At 43.2% G+C, this 13,655-nt stretch overlaps 1 long non-coding RNA gene across 1 annotated transcript; it reads right to left on the reverse strand.

The window, feature by feature from the left end:
• Positions 1-6,919: 6,919 nt before the first annotated feature.
• LOC133372041 (uncharacterized) lies at positions 6,920-9,062 on the reverse strand. The gene is made up of 2 exons (XR_009759444.1): positions 8,848-9,062; positions 6,920-7,357 (listed from the first exon to the last, which is right to left on the reverse strand). It is a non-coding gene; the product is annotated as an uncharacterized LOC133372041 (long non-coding RNA).
• Between the last annotated feature and the right edge of the window lie 4,593 nt (positions 9,063-13,655).

Consider the following 13,655-nt stretch of genomic DNA (forward strand, 5'->3'; position numbering starts at 1 on the left):
GCCAACTGTTCCTTCCTTGCTAGTTTTAATTAGCCAAGAGGGGCAAGGATCCAGTACCGAAGTGGTCGCACGAACCTGTCCAAGCACCTTGTCCACGTCCTCGAACTGAACCAACTGAAACTCATCCAACAAAACATGACAAGACTGTGCTCCGGACACCTCAGTAGGATTAACTGCTATTAAATAGGAGTCTAAGTCCCGGCGAATGCATGAGATCTTATGCTGGAAGTGTTCGGCAAATTTATTACATCGAGCTACCGATGTATCTGCTGTATCTTGTAGGCCTGGATGGAGTAGGCCACGAACCACTTTAAAAAGCTCCCGTGGGCGTGAGAGAGATGACTGAATAGTGGCGGCGAAATGTTGTTTTTTTGCCGCCCTCACCGCTCCTACATAGAGCTTAGTAGAAGCACAAACCAGCTCATAATTGCATTCGTCGGGAGTTCGTCTCCATCTCCGCTCAAGCCGCCTCCTGTCTTGTTTCATCGCTCTCAGCGATGCTCTCAGTATACCAAGGAGCTGTATGAGCTCTACATAGGAGAGGGCACGCAGGAGCGATCGTGTCAACAGCCCGGGTCATCTCTGTATTCCACAGATTGGCCAGGGCTTCGAGAGGAGCGCCAGTCTTATCAGCCGGAAAAAAACCCAGAGCCTTTTGAAAACCTTCAGAATTCATTAGTCTCCGGGGGTGGACCAATTTAATAGGACCCCCACCCTTGCAGAGGGAAAAGGCTACTGAAAGTCTAAACTTCAGCAAGCAATGATCTGTCCATGACAACGGGAGAGATGTAAAACTCCCCACATCCAGATCACTATTCCCATGTCCGGTAGCAAAGACCAGGTCAAGAGTATGCCCGATGTATGTGTTGGGCCACTAACATATTGAGACAGCCCCATGGTTGTCATGGCGGCCATGAAGTCCTGAGCTGCCCCAGACAAAGTAGCCTCAGCATGAATGTTGAGATCTCCCAGTACTAATAGTCTGGGGGATCTCAACAGTACCTCCGAGACCACTTCCGTCAGCTCAGTTAGGGAAGCCATTGGGCAGCAAGGTGGGCGGTACACCAAAAGGATTCCCAGTCTGTCCCTCTGGCCCAGGTTTTAACTTTTTTATTGATTGTACGTTGCTTTGCATTCACTTTTGCGAAGAAAAGCAACTAATAAATTTAATAAATAAATAAGTTGCACCCTTTTTGCAAGTAATTTATCCTAATATAATATAGTAGGGCCCCGCTTTTCAGTGGCCTGCTTTTCAGCATTCCACTAATACAGTGGCTCTCAATTAGAGTAAGGCCCCACTCATACGGCGCTTGTTCAGCTTTTACGGCATTTTTCTGGCGTCGGGTGCCATTTTATTGATGGAGTTCCGCTTTTCAGCGGGTTTTGGTTTTAGGTGGAGGTCTGGAATATGTTACGACTAGCAATGCCAGGTCTCCGGCAAACGGTCGGAGACTCTGGCCCTGCCCTTGCTTTTCTCACCTCCGGCCAGAATTGCCCCCATATTGTCTAATCTTTGGTTTTTGGCTGGAGTCTCCAGTTTTTTGGGGGGTCCTCCAGCTCTCCGGCTAGCACCCCTTAATCTCCAGACTCTCAGCTTCAATTTTTTAAAAAATTAAGTTTCTAGGTGGTCTGGTTCCTGAGATATACACCAAAACATCAACCCCCCCCACGCGACTGTTTTTTTCAGAGCTTGGAAAAGTTACTTTTTTGAACTACAACTCCCATCAGTCCCAGCCAGCATGGCCACTGGATTGGGCTGATGGGAGCTGTAGTTCAAAAAAGTAACTTTTCCAAGCTCTGTTTTTTTTTTACAGATCTTTAGAACAATTTCTTGCTCTGGCTACAACTCCCATCAGCCCAATCCAGTGGCCATGCTGGCTGGGGCTGATGGGAGTTGTAGTTTTAAAAAAGTAACTTTTCAAAGCTCTGGCTGTAACCCCACCCTTTCAGGATTGTAGCCAATGAAGCCAGGGTTGTGACTTGTTGATCCAGGCTTAATTTCAACGTCAGAAAATTGTGGCTTTAAGAGTTTTGCAGACTGTGTAAGTAATACGGCTTAACAGGTTTTTTCCTCTTCTGTCCAAGAGTCAGACCCTGGGCTATGAAAGTATTTAATCCAATATCTGCTTTTCTGGGAGTAAAGCAATTCTAATAATCCCATGTACCTGGAGTAAACCCCATTGAACTCCATTAGGACTTACTTTTGAGTAGACATGGTTAGGATTGTGGTTTAAATTAATGGGACTGATGAGTAAACATAGTGCAGACTTTTGTTTGTGTTGTAAATCTTTCTCTCCCCCTCCAACCCTATATTTAAAGAAATTAGGCAGGGTTTATCACAGTTTTTATTATGTATGAAACTAATACTGATTTTTTTTTAAAAAATGAAGTTTATTTATTTATTTATCTTTATCTGTTATTTGATTTATATCCCACCCTTCCTCCCAGTAGGAGCCCAGGGCAGCAAACAAAAGCACTAAAAACACTTTAAAAATAATAAAAACAGACTTTAAAATATATTAAAACAAAACATCTTTAAAAACATTTTTAAAAGCTTTAAAAACATTTTTTTTAAGAAAAGGTTTAAAAACATATTAAAAAGCAATTCCAACACAGACTGGGATAAGGTCTCAACTTAAAAGACTTGTTAAAAGAACAAGTTCCTTATCACTTCAGGGTACAGTTTTCCCTGGTTGAGTAAGCCCCATTCAATACATTGGGACTTTCTTCTGAGTAAACAAACATAGGATTGCACTATAAATATCTTTACAGGTTGTATAAATAATAAACATATTTGATAGTCATGCTTATATAAATATTTTCATAGAATAGTAGAGTTGGAAAGGGCCTGTAAGGCCATCAAGTCCAACCCCCTGCTCAATGCAGGAATCCAAATCAAAGCATTCCCGACAGATGGCTGTCTAGCTGCCTCTTGAATGCCTCCAGTGTCGGAGAGACCACTACCTCTCTAGTAATTGGTTTCATTGTCACAACAGTTAGGAAGCTTTTCCTGCTGTCCAGTCAAAATCTGGCTTCTTGCAACTTGAGCCCATTATTCTGTGTCCTGCACTCTGGGACAATCAAGAAGAGATCCCGGCCCTCCTCTGTGTGGCAACCTTTCAAGTACTTGAAGAGTGCTATCATATCTCCCCTCAGTCTTCTCTTCTCCAGGCTAAACATGCCCAGTTCTTTCAGTCTCTCCTCATAGGGCTTTGTTACCAGTCCCCTGATCATCCTTGTTGCCCTCCTCTGAACCTGTTCCAGTTTGTCTGCATCCTTCTTGAAGTGCAGAGACCAGAACTGGACGCAGCCCTCAAGATGAGGCCTAACCAGTGCTGAATAGAGGGGAACTAATACTTCATGTGATTTGGAAACTATACTTCTGTTAATTCAGCCTAATATAGCATTTGCCTTTTTTGCAGCCACATCACACTGTTCGCTCATATTCAGCTTGTGATCAACAACAATTCCAAGATCCTTGTCACATGTCATACTGCTGAGCCAAGTATCCCCCATCTTATAACTGTGCATTTGGTTTCTTTTTCCTAAGTGTAGAACTTTGCATTTATCCCTGTTGAATTTCATTCTGTTGTTTTCAGCCCAATGCTCCAGCCTATCAAGGTCCCTTTGAATTTTCTTTCTGTCTTCCATGGTATTAGCTATGCCCCCCAATTTTGTATCATCTGCAAATTTGATAAGCATGCTCTGTACCTCCTCATCCAAGTCGTTAATAAAAATGTTGAAGAGCACTGGGCCTAGGACCGAGCCCTGTGGTACCCCACTTGTTACTTCCGCCCAGTTTTGTCATGCTGTGTCCCTATAGGTATCTGATTTCATACTATGGTTGTACAATACTTCCTTTACATTTTAAGTATGCCTTGGGGTAGTCATGGTTCTCCATTGTTTTCATCCTGAGGGGCAGATAGGCTGAGAGATGGTGAGTAGCCCATGGTCACCCATTACAGTTTATAGCTCATTTCCATTTTGAAAAATTAATTAAAACAATTTACATGCAGGCAAAATTTATTAAGTGGATTCACACAATACGTGTAAAGCATATCCAACTCGCATTTAAAGCGCATGACTTCCCCTAAAGAATTCTGGGAAGTGTCATTTCCCCCTCACAGTTATAGTTCTCACCACTCTTAACAAACTGCAGTTCCCATTATTCATGTGCTTCAAATGGGTGTTGAATGTGCTTTAAATGAATGGTGTGGATCTGCCCTAGGTATGATGTTCATTCAAGAGTGAATTGAAAAGAACAATTTTAAAAGATACTTCTTACTCTTACTCATTTCTCAGACCTCTTTCTGAAGGGTCAAATCTGTAAAAAAAGTTTGGAGCAGCCACGTTAAAAGATAAGGGCAGGGTATTCCAGGCAGGGGGTTGCCAACCCTGCTTGGATATGGATGTTTTTGCAGAAGAACCCTAGTCAAGGTTTACCAACAGCACAATCCAAACTATATCTACTTAGAAGTCAGTCCTGTTGAGTTCTATGGGGCTTAATCCCTTAGTAAGTGTGTTTAGAATTGCAGCCTTCAGGAGCCTCCATCTTTACTCCCCAAAGCTCCCATCTAACATCTCCACAACACTAGGCTCCTTTGTCCCTGCAGTGACCTTCTGGTGACTGCCCTGGCCTGATGGCACTTAGCCCTTCTTGCTGAAAGCAAGTAGGCTAGATTAAATGTTCCCTACCCAGGCTCCATCTTTTAGCTAAGATTTCTATCTTAATTTCCAATCAGATTTTTTTTTAAATTGTATGCTCCAAGCGACTGTGATTGATGCTTAATGTATCATGCTTAATGACATCACTAGGGCCCACCCTGTGACATCACTAGGGCCTGCCCTGTGACATCACTAGGGCCTGCCCTGTGACATCACTAGGGCCCACCCCGTGACATCACTAGGGCCCGCCCCTCAAATCTCAGATTTTGGGATGCTTCTGACCTGGCAACCCTAGTTATGACCCACCATATGAGTGGGGCCCTACTGTACATTTTTGTATGTTACTTTCACTTATATACTCACTTTTATACACAAGCTCCCCTAATATATGCATTTTTAAAAAACATTGCTTGGTTGGAGAACTGCATTGCAAAAATTAGACAAGTACAAATTTCAAAGGATGACTGTGTTTTGGTTCTCACATTGTTTTGGAAAATGTGAATTTGATAGATTTGGCTTTCAATGCAAACTGAATTGAATTTCATCCCTACTTGCAACAAACCAAACAGAACAAAAATCAGTTTGAGAGAAGGACAATAACACATAGCCAAAAATGCAACATTTTTTAAACTTCAAAAGTAATGAAACAACAGTGTTTCAATAGTAATAATTTATCTTGATAATGTCTTGGAAAGGAGTGGTTAACAATACATCTAGAAGCACTTCTCCAAATACAAGATGTAAAGCAAGGGGCGGGAGACTGCAGTGAAATTGTAGAAGCATCAAACCACAATGCCTTCACTATCACAACTGCTCTGGGGAAACAAAATCCTCCCCCCGGTGGAATTTCAGGGTTTAAGTTATCTGTTTACCACACACATATTTTTTTTTTATTCTGCCAGCAATGGGCTGTGGCCAGCAGTCTGGAGTAAATGAGGCCTGAGGAGTGATCAGCATCAGAGCAAACCAGGGAGTGGGCCAGTGAACAAGACACACACCCGAGACTTGAAGCCCTCTTATACTTCTTTTTGCCCAGGGTGAGCCAATGGCCAGCCTGGTCAGTAGAGCCAGACCAGAGCCTGAATGTTTCTTTTTGCTAAGAGGCTGCAGTTATGCATTATACCATCGGGCAGCAGTCAGCAGTTCTTGACATAAGTCTTTTCCATCCCTTTTCTATATCGTTTTGTGATTTTTAAAGGCAGGAATGCATGAAAATCTGCATTTTTGTACAAACCCTAAAATATAAAGCTATGCACCAGATTTGGCCAACGCCTGAACCAAATCAGGCTGTTCTGGGGGAATCTGGACTTGGGCAGAGTTGGGTTGAGACAGGTTTAAATTGCTGTGGGTTGGGCAGGGCTGCCCAAAGTGATCTGGGGCTGCCAGGGAGGGGGGTGTCAGGTGGGAAAGCAGCAGGATTCTGTGTTCCCACAGAAAATGCACTGGAGAAAGCAGACCCAAACAGGAGTCAATCCTATAGGCTGCAGAGTGCTCCTTAGGTGCTTGCAAAGCAGCACCCTACAGGATTGAACCCCTGTCCTCTTGGTCAGGTGGGGAGGAGACACAGTGTCTCCTCCCCCCAGAGGTATGTTTAATAAGGGTTTTAAACATTAGCCCCCTCTCAATTTATTCAGGGCCTGATCCAGGGAGAATCATCCCCTGGTCAGGTGGTGGTTGCACACAGACCTACTAAAATGTAAGTATTTTACCCTTGAAATAATATTTTGTAGGCATTTGATCCTAAAATGCTCATTCTAGCACATATTTTGATACATTCTTGAGACAACAACTGTAAAATTTAGAGAAGTATGAAAACCTTAGAATAACTGTTTTTGATCCAGGAAGTGCAAATCAGGTCCATTTGCTTAAAAAACTTGGACCAAACGAAATCCTCAAGAATCCCTGTTAGCATCCAGTGAGGTATAGAAATCAATCTCCTGCTTGTCTTTAAATATTGCACCAAGAGAAAAAGTGCCCCTGCATCAAATATACACTAGACATACATATGTTAAGGTTGTAGCTCAATAGTAGAGCATCTGCTTTGCATGCAGAACGTCCCAGGTTCAGTCACTGGCATCTCCAGGTAGGGCTGGTAGAGATCTTTGCCTGAAACCCTGGGGAGCTGCTGCCAGTCAGTGTAGACAACACTGAGCTAGATGGACCCATGGTATAAGGCATTTTCCTATATTCACTTTCATGGATTTTAGCTAGCAGTCCGTTCCACATATGGAGGCAGGTGACTCAATTCTTAGCCAAAAAGCAATCCTTTTAATGAAAGCAGAAGGTGGTAGTTCTTAGCTGCTCTCCCCATTGGATAAATAATAAACAGAAAGTTGAAAGGTGTCTGCATTGTTTCTGAAAGCTGCCTCCAGCAGGTCACCGGTGGAAGAGATGACAAAGGAAGTGCTTGCTCATGCTTAAAAAGGAGGCTTCGATTGACGTGTGTCAGGCTCTAATGATAATGACAGCTTCTTTCAGGCTTCCAGCACTCCGTTCTCCACTTTGCCAGAGTTTGGATAGCTTGGAATCAATGTCTCCACCACTCATCAAATAGCTTGTGCTGATTTTTAATAAGCAAGATGAAACAATAGACAGCATAGTATGGGCTGGCGAATGAGTTACAGTTATTGAATTTATCCAAGGTACAAAGGTTCTGTTTGCAGTGAGATGAAATAAGTGTTAAAAGGGATGCCTGCAAAGAACAAAGAGAGGGAAGAGTAGCATTTGTCTTGTCCTACTCTCGACTGGCTTTTACTTTTCAACATAGTTTTTACAGCTGCTCATTGCTGCATGAGAAAGGTAGGCAAAGCACAGTGCTAGTGGTGAGCTCACTAAAATTGCTACAGCCAGGCTGGCTAAGCTATAGCCTGCCTGCCTCCCTCCCTTCCTTCCTTCCTTCCTTTATTTATTTATTTATATACCGCCCCATAGCCGAAGCTCTCTGGGCGCTTTACAGCCCCCATCATTCCTGACCATTGGCTATGCTGGCTGGGGCTAATGGGAATTGGTCCCTGGGTCTGGGGAGTGGTAAATGGCTATCAGAACAAATCAGAACCTTCTGCATACAGAGCAGGTGCTCTACCACTGAGCTACAGCCCTGCATTGTCAGACTATTGTTTGTTTGTTTATTGAAATTATATCTTGCCGTTCCTTCTGAAGGAGCCCAGGATGGCAAACAAAACAAGAACAAGAAAAACTAAATACTAAAAAAATTAAAAACACTCCAAAACACAATTACAATTAAAAACATTCTAAGCCACAGTTTAAAATATTGTAAAACACAGTTCTAAAACACAGCTTAAAACATTCTTTGATCAGTGATTTTCAGGTTGCCAGGAACATTCCCCTTCAGCCATCAAAACCTGGGTAAACAGGAATGCTTTCAAATTCCTCCTGAAAGTTAATGGTGATGGAGACAGACACACTTCACTGAGGTGGGCATTCCACAAATGGGGTGTCACCACTGAAAAGTCCCTGGCTGCTTGTGAAGAGTGGTTCCCCACAGAGTAGGTTGATCAGTATGGACGAGGATTAGGGAAACTAGGTCCTAGGAGGACCAGTTGTGGGAGTTGGATAGATTTAGCCTGGAACAGAGAAGATTGAAGGGAGGCATGATAATGGCCTTTAAATATTTTAAAGGCTGGTTGTGCAGAAGATGGAGCTGGCTGGTTTTCTGTTGCTCCAGAGAACAAGACTGGAACTAGTGGGTGGAAATGTCAGTTTGAATCAAGTAAGAGAAACTTCCTAATTTGTATGTATTTTAATTTGTATGTATTTAATTTGTATACCACTTTATATTTCAAAAAATCTCAAAGCGGTTTGCATTTCAACAAAAATCAGTATAAATTCTACATTCAATACAGTTGCTAATAAGAACAATAATCCACATTTTAAGTAACATAATTGAGCAATAAATCTCAAAACAATGTACATAAAATGAAAACAAAGTGAATCATATACAAAACAAAAAAAGAATATGAGTTATAAAATATATCTAATTCACATGAATATTACATATTGCCCTTGAGTAAAAAACGGTTAGTTTGCAGCTCGTTCTGAGTGTCTAGCATGTGTAACTGACAACAATAATCCTAGTTGTTTTCGTTTTCGTAGCTTTACATTGATTGCACAGTGCATGTTTGTTTGAATTGTGTATACAGGAAACGGAATTCTGGAACTCACTGCTTAAGGAAGCCTGTCTGGTACATTCACTGCTACTTTTTTGAAGATTCAGTCTGCCCAAAACAGGTAAGGTTAGCCAAAGCAAAATGGTTCAGCCAGAGATAATTGTGGAGGAAATTTTGCATAGGTTTCTGGGATGCTCTGAGCTGGGAAAATTTAGGGTGTCTCATACCAGCCAGCTGCAGATTGTTTTTCTAAGGAGAGGCAGCTGAACCTTATCTACAGAGCCTGGTACCAAGGTCAGAAGGTCTGAGATGCTGTAAATTAATGGTCCTGCCCTTGTGAACTTTCTAGGCTATTTCCATCATTAAAGAGGTGCCCTGATTGGCTAATTGGTCCTCCTGCTGTTACCAGGCAAATCCCCATAAAAGAGGGATTATGGTTCAGTTAGCTGTTCTTGGTCCTATTCCTTCTTGACTTATGTACGTGATGTTTGGTGGTATATGCAGTCAAAAGGGAACCTGGCTCTTATTCTTGCCATGTGAGTATTAGCTTAGGCTAATGTTTAGCTTAGGCTAAAAAGCTTTGGTATATTTTGTCTGTTGAACCTCTCACTGTGTTTTATGTAAAAGCTGTTATGCCCAGCTCTGTTAAGGGTGTTTGGTTTTAAAGGAAATTGTATGCTGCTCTTTTCATATACACTTTTAATTATATTTAATAAACTATCTCATATTACTTACTGTGTGTTACTTTGGGGCTTTGGCTCTGAATTCAGCACCTTGACCACAATGCTACCAACTACTATTTTTGGATTAACAATAGCTTTTGCTCTTGGGAATCTTTGTCATTCCAGTTGGTGTTCTGAGTTCCCCTTACTCAGAGTGGGAAGCTAGGTTAAAGGGGTGGTGGCAGTCTACCTACCTTACGGGGTTGGGGTTGGTGTAACTTCTCCCTGGTAAGGAGAGGCACAGGGAATGCCTGTCTGGGAACAATTGCCCAGGGGTGAGGGGGTTGGGCATGGAAAGAATTCAGATTCCCTTGACACAATCCTTTTGATTGCAGGAGGTGTTTGGATTGCTGGGAAGCAAGTGAGATCAGTTTTATTTAGTTTAGGTTTCTTCCTATGATATTAGGATCATAACACCTTGCTGTAATTTCCTTAATCATATATTTCTCATAAACTTTAGACCCTGAGCTGCTTTTAGAGGTCATAGAGGTAGAAGTGTTACATATATATTCTGGATATAGTAATATCTTTACAAAATGATCTCGTGTCCTGTGTGAAAGCAGCCTAAGATCTGGTATAGTTATGGAAGGCCTCATAGCTCACCAGAAGATCATACATGGTTTGCTTGCTGAAGACATGCATCAATGACTACTAGCCACAATGGCTATGCCACCCTGAGATCCTACTGAGAGAAAGGGTGGGACATAAATCTAATAAATAATAAATGAAATATGTTTTGTCTCTGCCAGTTGCTGAGAATCAAAAGTACAGGCGTCCCATAAGCATCTGGTTGGCCACTGAGGACAAGATGCTGTAATTTTTGATGGGCCTCTGGCCTGATACAGAAGGCTTTTATGTTCTTAAGGCTCCCTGCCTGCTCAGTTTGGCAATCCTAGTGAATGATGAGCAAACATCTAAAATTAATTAAATTCATCTGGCTCAAGACTGATGGTAAATAATTTCTGTTGGGTTTCTAATATTCCTGCAGTGGAAGAATCAGAGTAGGAATTTTATAGCTGAATTAGGAAGTTGATAAGTCTATTACTCACTGAAGATTTAATTTGTCTCAATTATCCTATCTATAACCATATTTCAAAGCTGTTTCTGTGTAATTGCTTCTCCCAGTGACTGATGTCATCCTGAGCAACTTGTCTACACAGTGGAGACCTGGTTAACATAATTGGAGATGCCAGAGTTAGATTTCAGGGTTACTGTTCTTTGTGATGATGGGCATGACTTGGAATAGACTCGCCAGAAATGATATGAAATTAGCTTGTTTTGAAGATCTCAATTAAAAGCAAGGGGAAGGACTGTAGGTCAGTGGTAGAGCACCTGCCTTGCATGCAGAAGGTTCTAGGTTCAATTCCTGGTCTCTGCAGGTAGGGCTTGGAAAAGTGTTTGCCTGAAACCCTGGAGAATCGCCACTAGGCAGAGTAGAGAATAATGAACTAGATGGAACAATGTTCTGTCTCGATATAAGGTGCCTTCCTATTTAAATAAGATCTTTCTTCAGAACCATGAGGATTGGAATATTACTATTGTTTTTAAGGGGAACGCCACAGCTTAGTAGTAGAGCATCTGGTTTGCATGCAGAAGGTCCCAGGTTTTATTCTTGTCATCTCCAGGAATGGTTGGGAAGCTGCTGCCAATCAGCGTAGACAGTACTGAGCTAGATGGATCCATGGCCTGGCTTGACATAAGGCAGTTCCTGCATTTCTATGAGTCTGTGTTGGTCCCTGTTGTCCTGGCTCCCAATCAGAGAAGCAGACTTGGGACTCAAAGGCTATTTTTTAAAATTAATTTATTTCAGAAGTTAGTTCAGTGATACAGCATCAAGCATTCCAGGCATGATTAGTATACAGAACACTAACATATTAGGCATATCTCTGAAACAGGCTGAGCATCTCTCCTAGGCAGATGGCAGCAACAGCAGACTACATATCTCAGGATACAAAGTAGGTATGCGGAGGCAACAACAGACTGCTGTCACAATGCTTTAATCTTGTCCACCCATCCTAAATATAAGAGAGGTGGGTGGGCACATACTTGTTCAAGTATTCTCTAGTATTGGTTGCTTTTGCTGCAAGGCAAGGGCTTTTTCCAGAAGCAGAAAGCATTTTATTAAGCTGTCTTTTTTTCTAGCCTCTGACCTTGGCAAAAGCATAAACTCAGGCTCCGACAGACTGCTTTGACTTTCCTCTTACTGGAAGACTCCAGGTTGTTCATTAAGTGCTATCTGTCCTGCCTGAAGTCAGTCATGAACAAGGAGCTGTGCTTTTCTTTAATAGGTTTATTGAGAGATTTCAGTTCAGAGCGCTTCATGAATCAGCTTACAGGTTACACAAGGTTCAGCATCATTACTAAGCTTGACTAGACACGACTACACTACATTAAGATGTTGTCGCAGCAACTAGTCTTGCCCCCTCACCCAGCTTAAGTAAGGTTGGGCAGGCACCCTACTTGCATGAACTGAGTGTTGCTGCTGGGAGTACACACACACACACCTGAGAGCCATGCCTCAGGGGAGCCATTGGTATGTGTTGTTCTTGCTAGCACTGGTGCCCCCATCAGTAAGGGGAGGGCAGCTGCTCTGACTCAGCAGGACCCTCCTTGTCGGAGGGAGGAGTGACACACGGGGGAGGTGGCAGAGTGGGTGTGGGTAGAGGAGGCACTCCAGGAGGGGTGGCAACTGCCTGATTGGGCTGGGCCTCCTTGTGGTTAATAGGAGCTTCAGGGGCAGAACTGTCACTGTCCAGAGTAAGAGAGTTCTCTGAGTTTTGCACACTTGATGGCTCAACATGGGAAGTACCAGTCCATTTAAAATCATCCTCCTCCTCTGCCATCTTGCCAATCCACCCCAATTCTGCTGGGCCCATGACATTATCCTCCCTCCATGCCGATCCTCCCCCCACCCCGGGGGCTTGGGTTTACGTGGGTAGCTGTCATGGAATTCTCTCACCAAGTGCAGTGCATGGACAACTAGAGCACCAGCTGCAGCTTCTGGATCAACCTCAAGGGCAGTCCTACACAGAGCACATTACAGTAATCAAGCCTGGAGGTTACCAGTACATGGACAACAGTGGTCAAGCTATTCCAGTCCAGAAAGCCGAAGCTGATAAAAGGCACTCCTAGCCACTGAGGTCACCTGGGCATCTAGTAACAAAGATGGACCCAGGAGCACCCCCAGACTACGAACTTGCTCTTTCAGAGGGAGTAGGACCCCATCCAACGTAGGCAACTGACCAATTATTTGAACTGGGGAACCACCAACCCACAGTGCCTCCATCTTGCTAGGATTCAGACTCAGTTTTTTGGCCCTCATCCAGCTCACCACCAAGTCTAGGCAGCGGTCCAGGGCTTGCATAACCTTTCCCGATCCAGATGTTACAGAGAAGCAGAGCTAGGTATCATCAGCATACTGCTGACACCTCACCCCTAATCTCCTCATGGCTGTTCCCAAGGGCATCGGGGACAAGATGATACCCTGCGGCACCCCACAGCACAACTGCCAAGGGGCTGAATAACAATCACCCAACGCTATTCTCTGAAAATGACCCTGGAGGTAGGAAGGATCAGAACTATTGTAAAACAGTGCTCTGATACCCATCTTACCAAGTTGGCCCAGAAGGATACATGAGCAATGGTATCAAAAGCCACTGAGTGCTCAAGTAAGAGTAACAGGGTCATACTCCCCCTGTCCTTCTCCCAAAAAAGGTCATCCATCAAGGGTGACCAAAGCTGATTTAGTCCCATAACCAGGCCTGAATCCAGATTGGAATGGGTTAGGATAATGTGTTTCATCCAAGAGTGCTTGCAATTGCTGTGCCACAACCCTCTCAATCACCTTCCCTAAAAAAGGGAGTGTTTGTGACCGGGCAGTAGTTGTCACAAACCAATCATTCCAGAGTAGGTTTCTTCAGAAGCAGTTGGATCACCAATTATTTCAGGCTTGAGGGAAGCACAAGGAATTTTGACAGATGGGTGACCCTCCCCATCATGTTATGTCAAAATGATATCATCTGATGTACAGGTGGGCAGCTTCCAAATACCTGTCCTATTTGACAAGCAAGGTAGATCGTGATAAGGATCTGGTCTGTGGACTAAAAAGGTTCACCACCTCTGGAATAAGAAGCACTTGATG

The sequence above is a fragment of the Rhineura floridana genome, chromosome 17, assembly GCF_030035675.1.
Source record: "Rhineura floridana isolate rRhiFlo1 chromosome 17, rRhiFlo1.hap2, whole genome shotgun sequence".
Classification (NCBI taxonomy): Eukaryota; Metazoa; Chordata; class Lepidosauria; order Squamata; family Rhineuridae; genus Rhineura; species Rhineura floridana.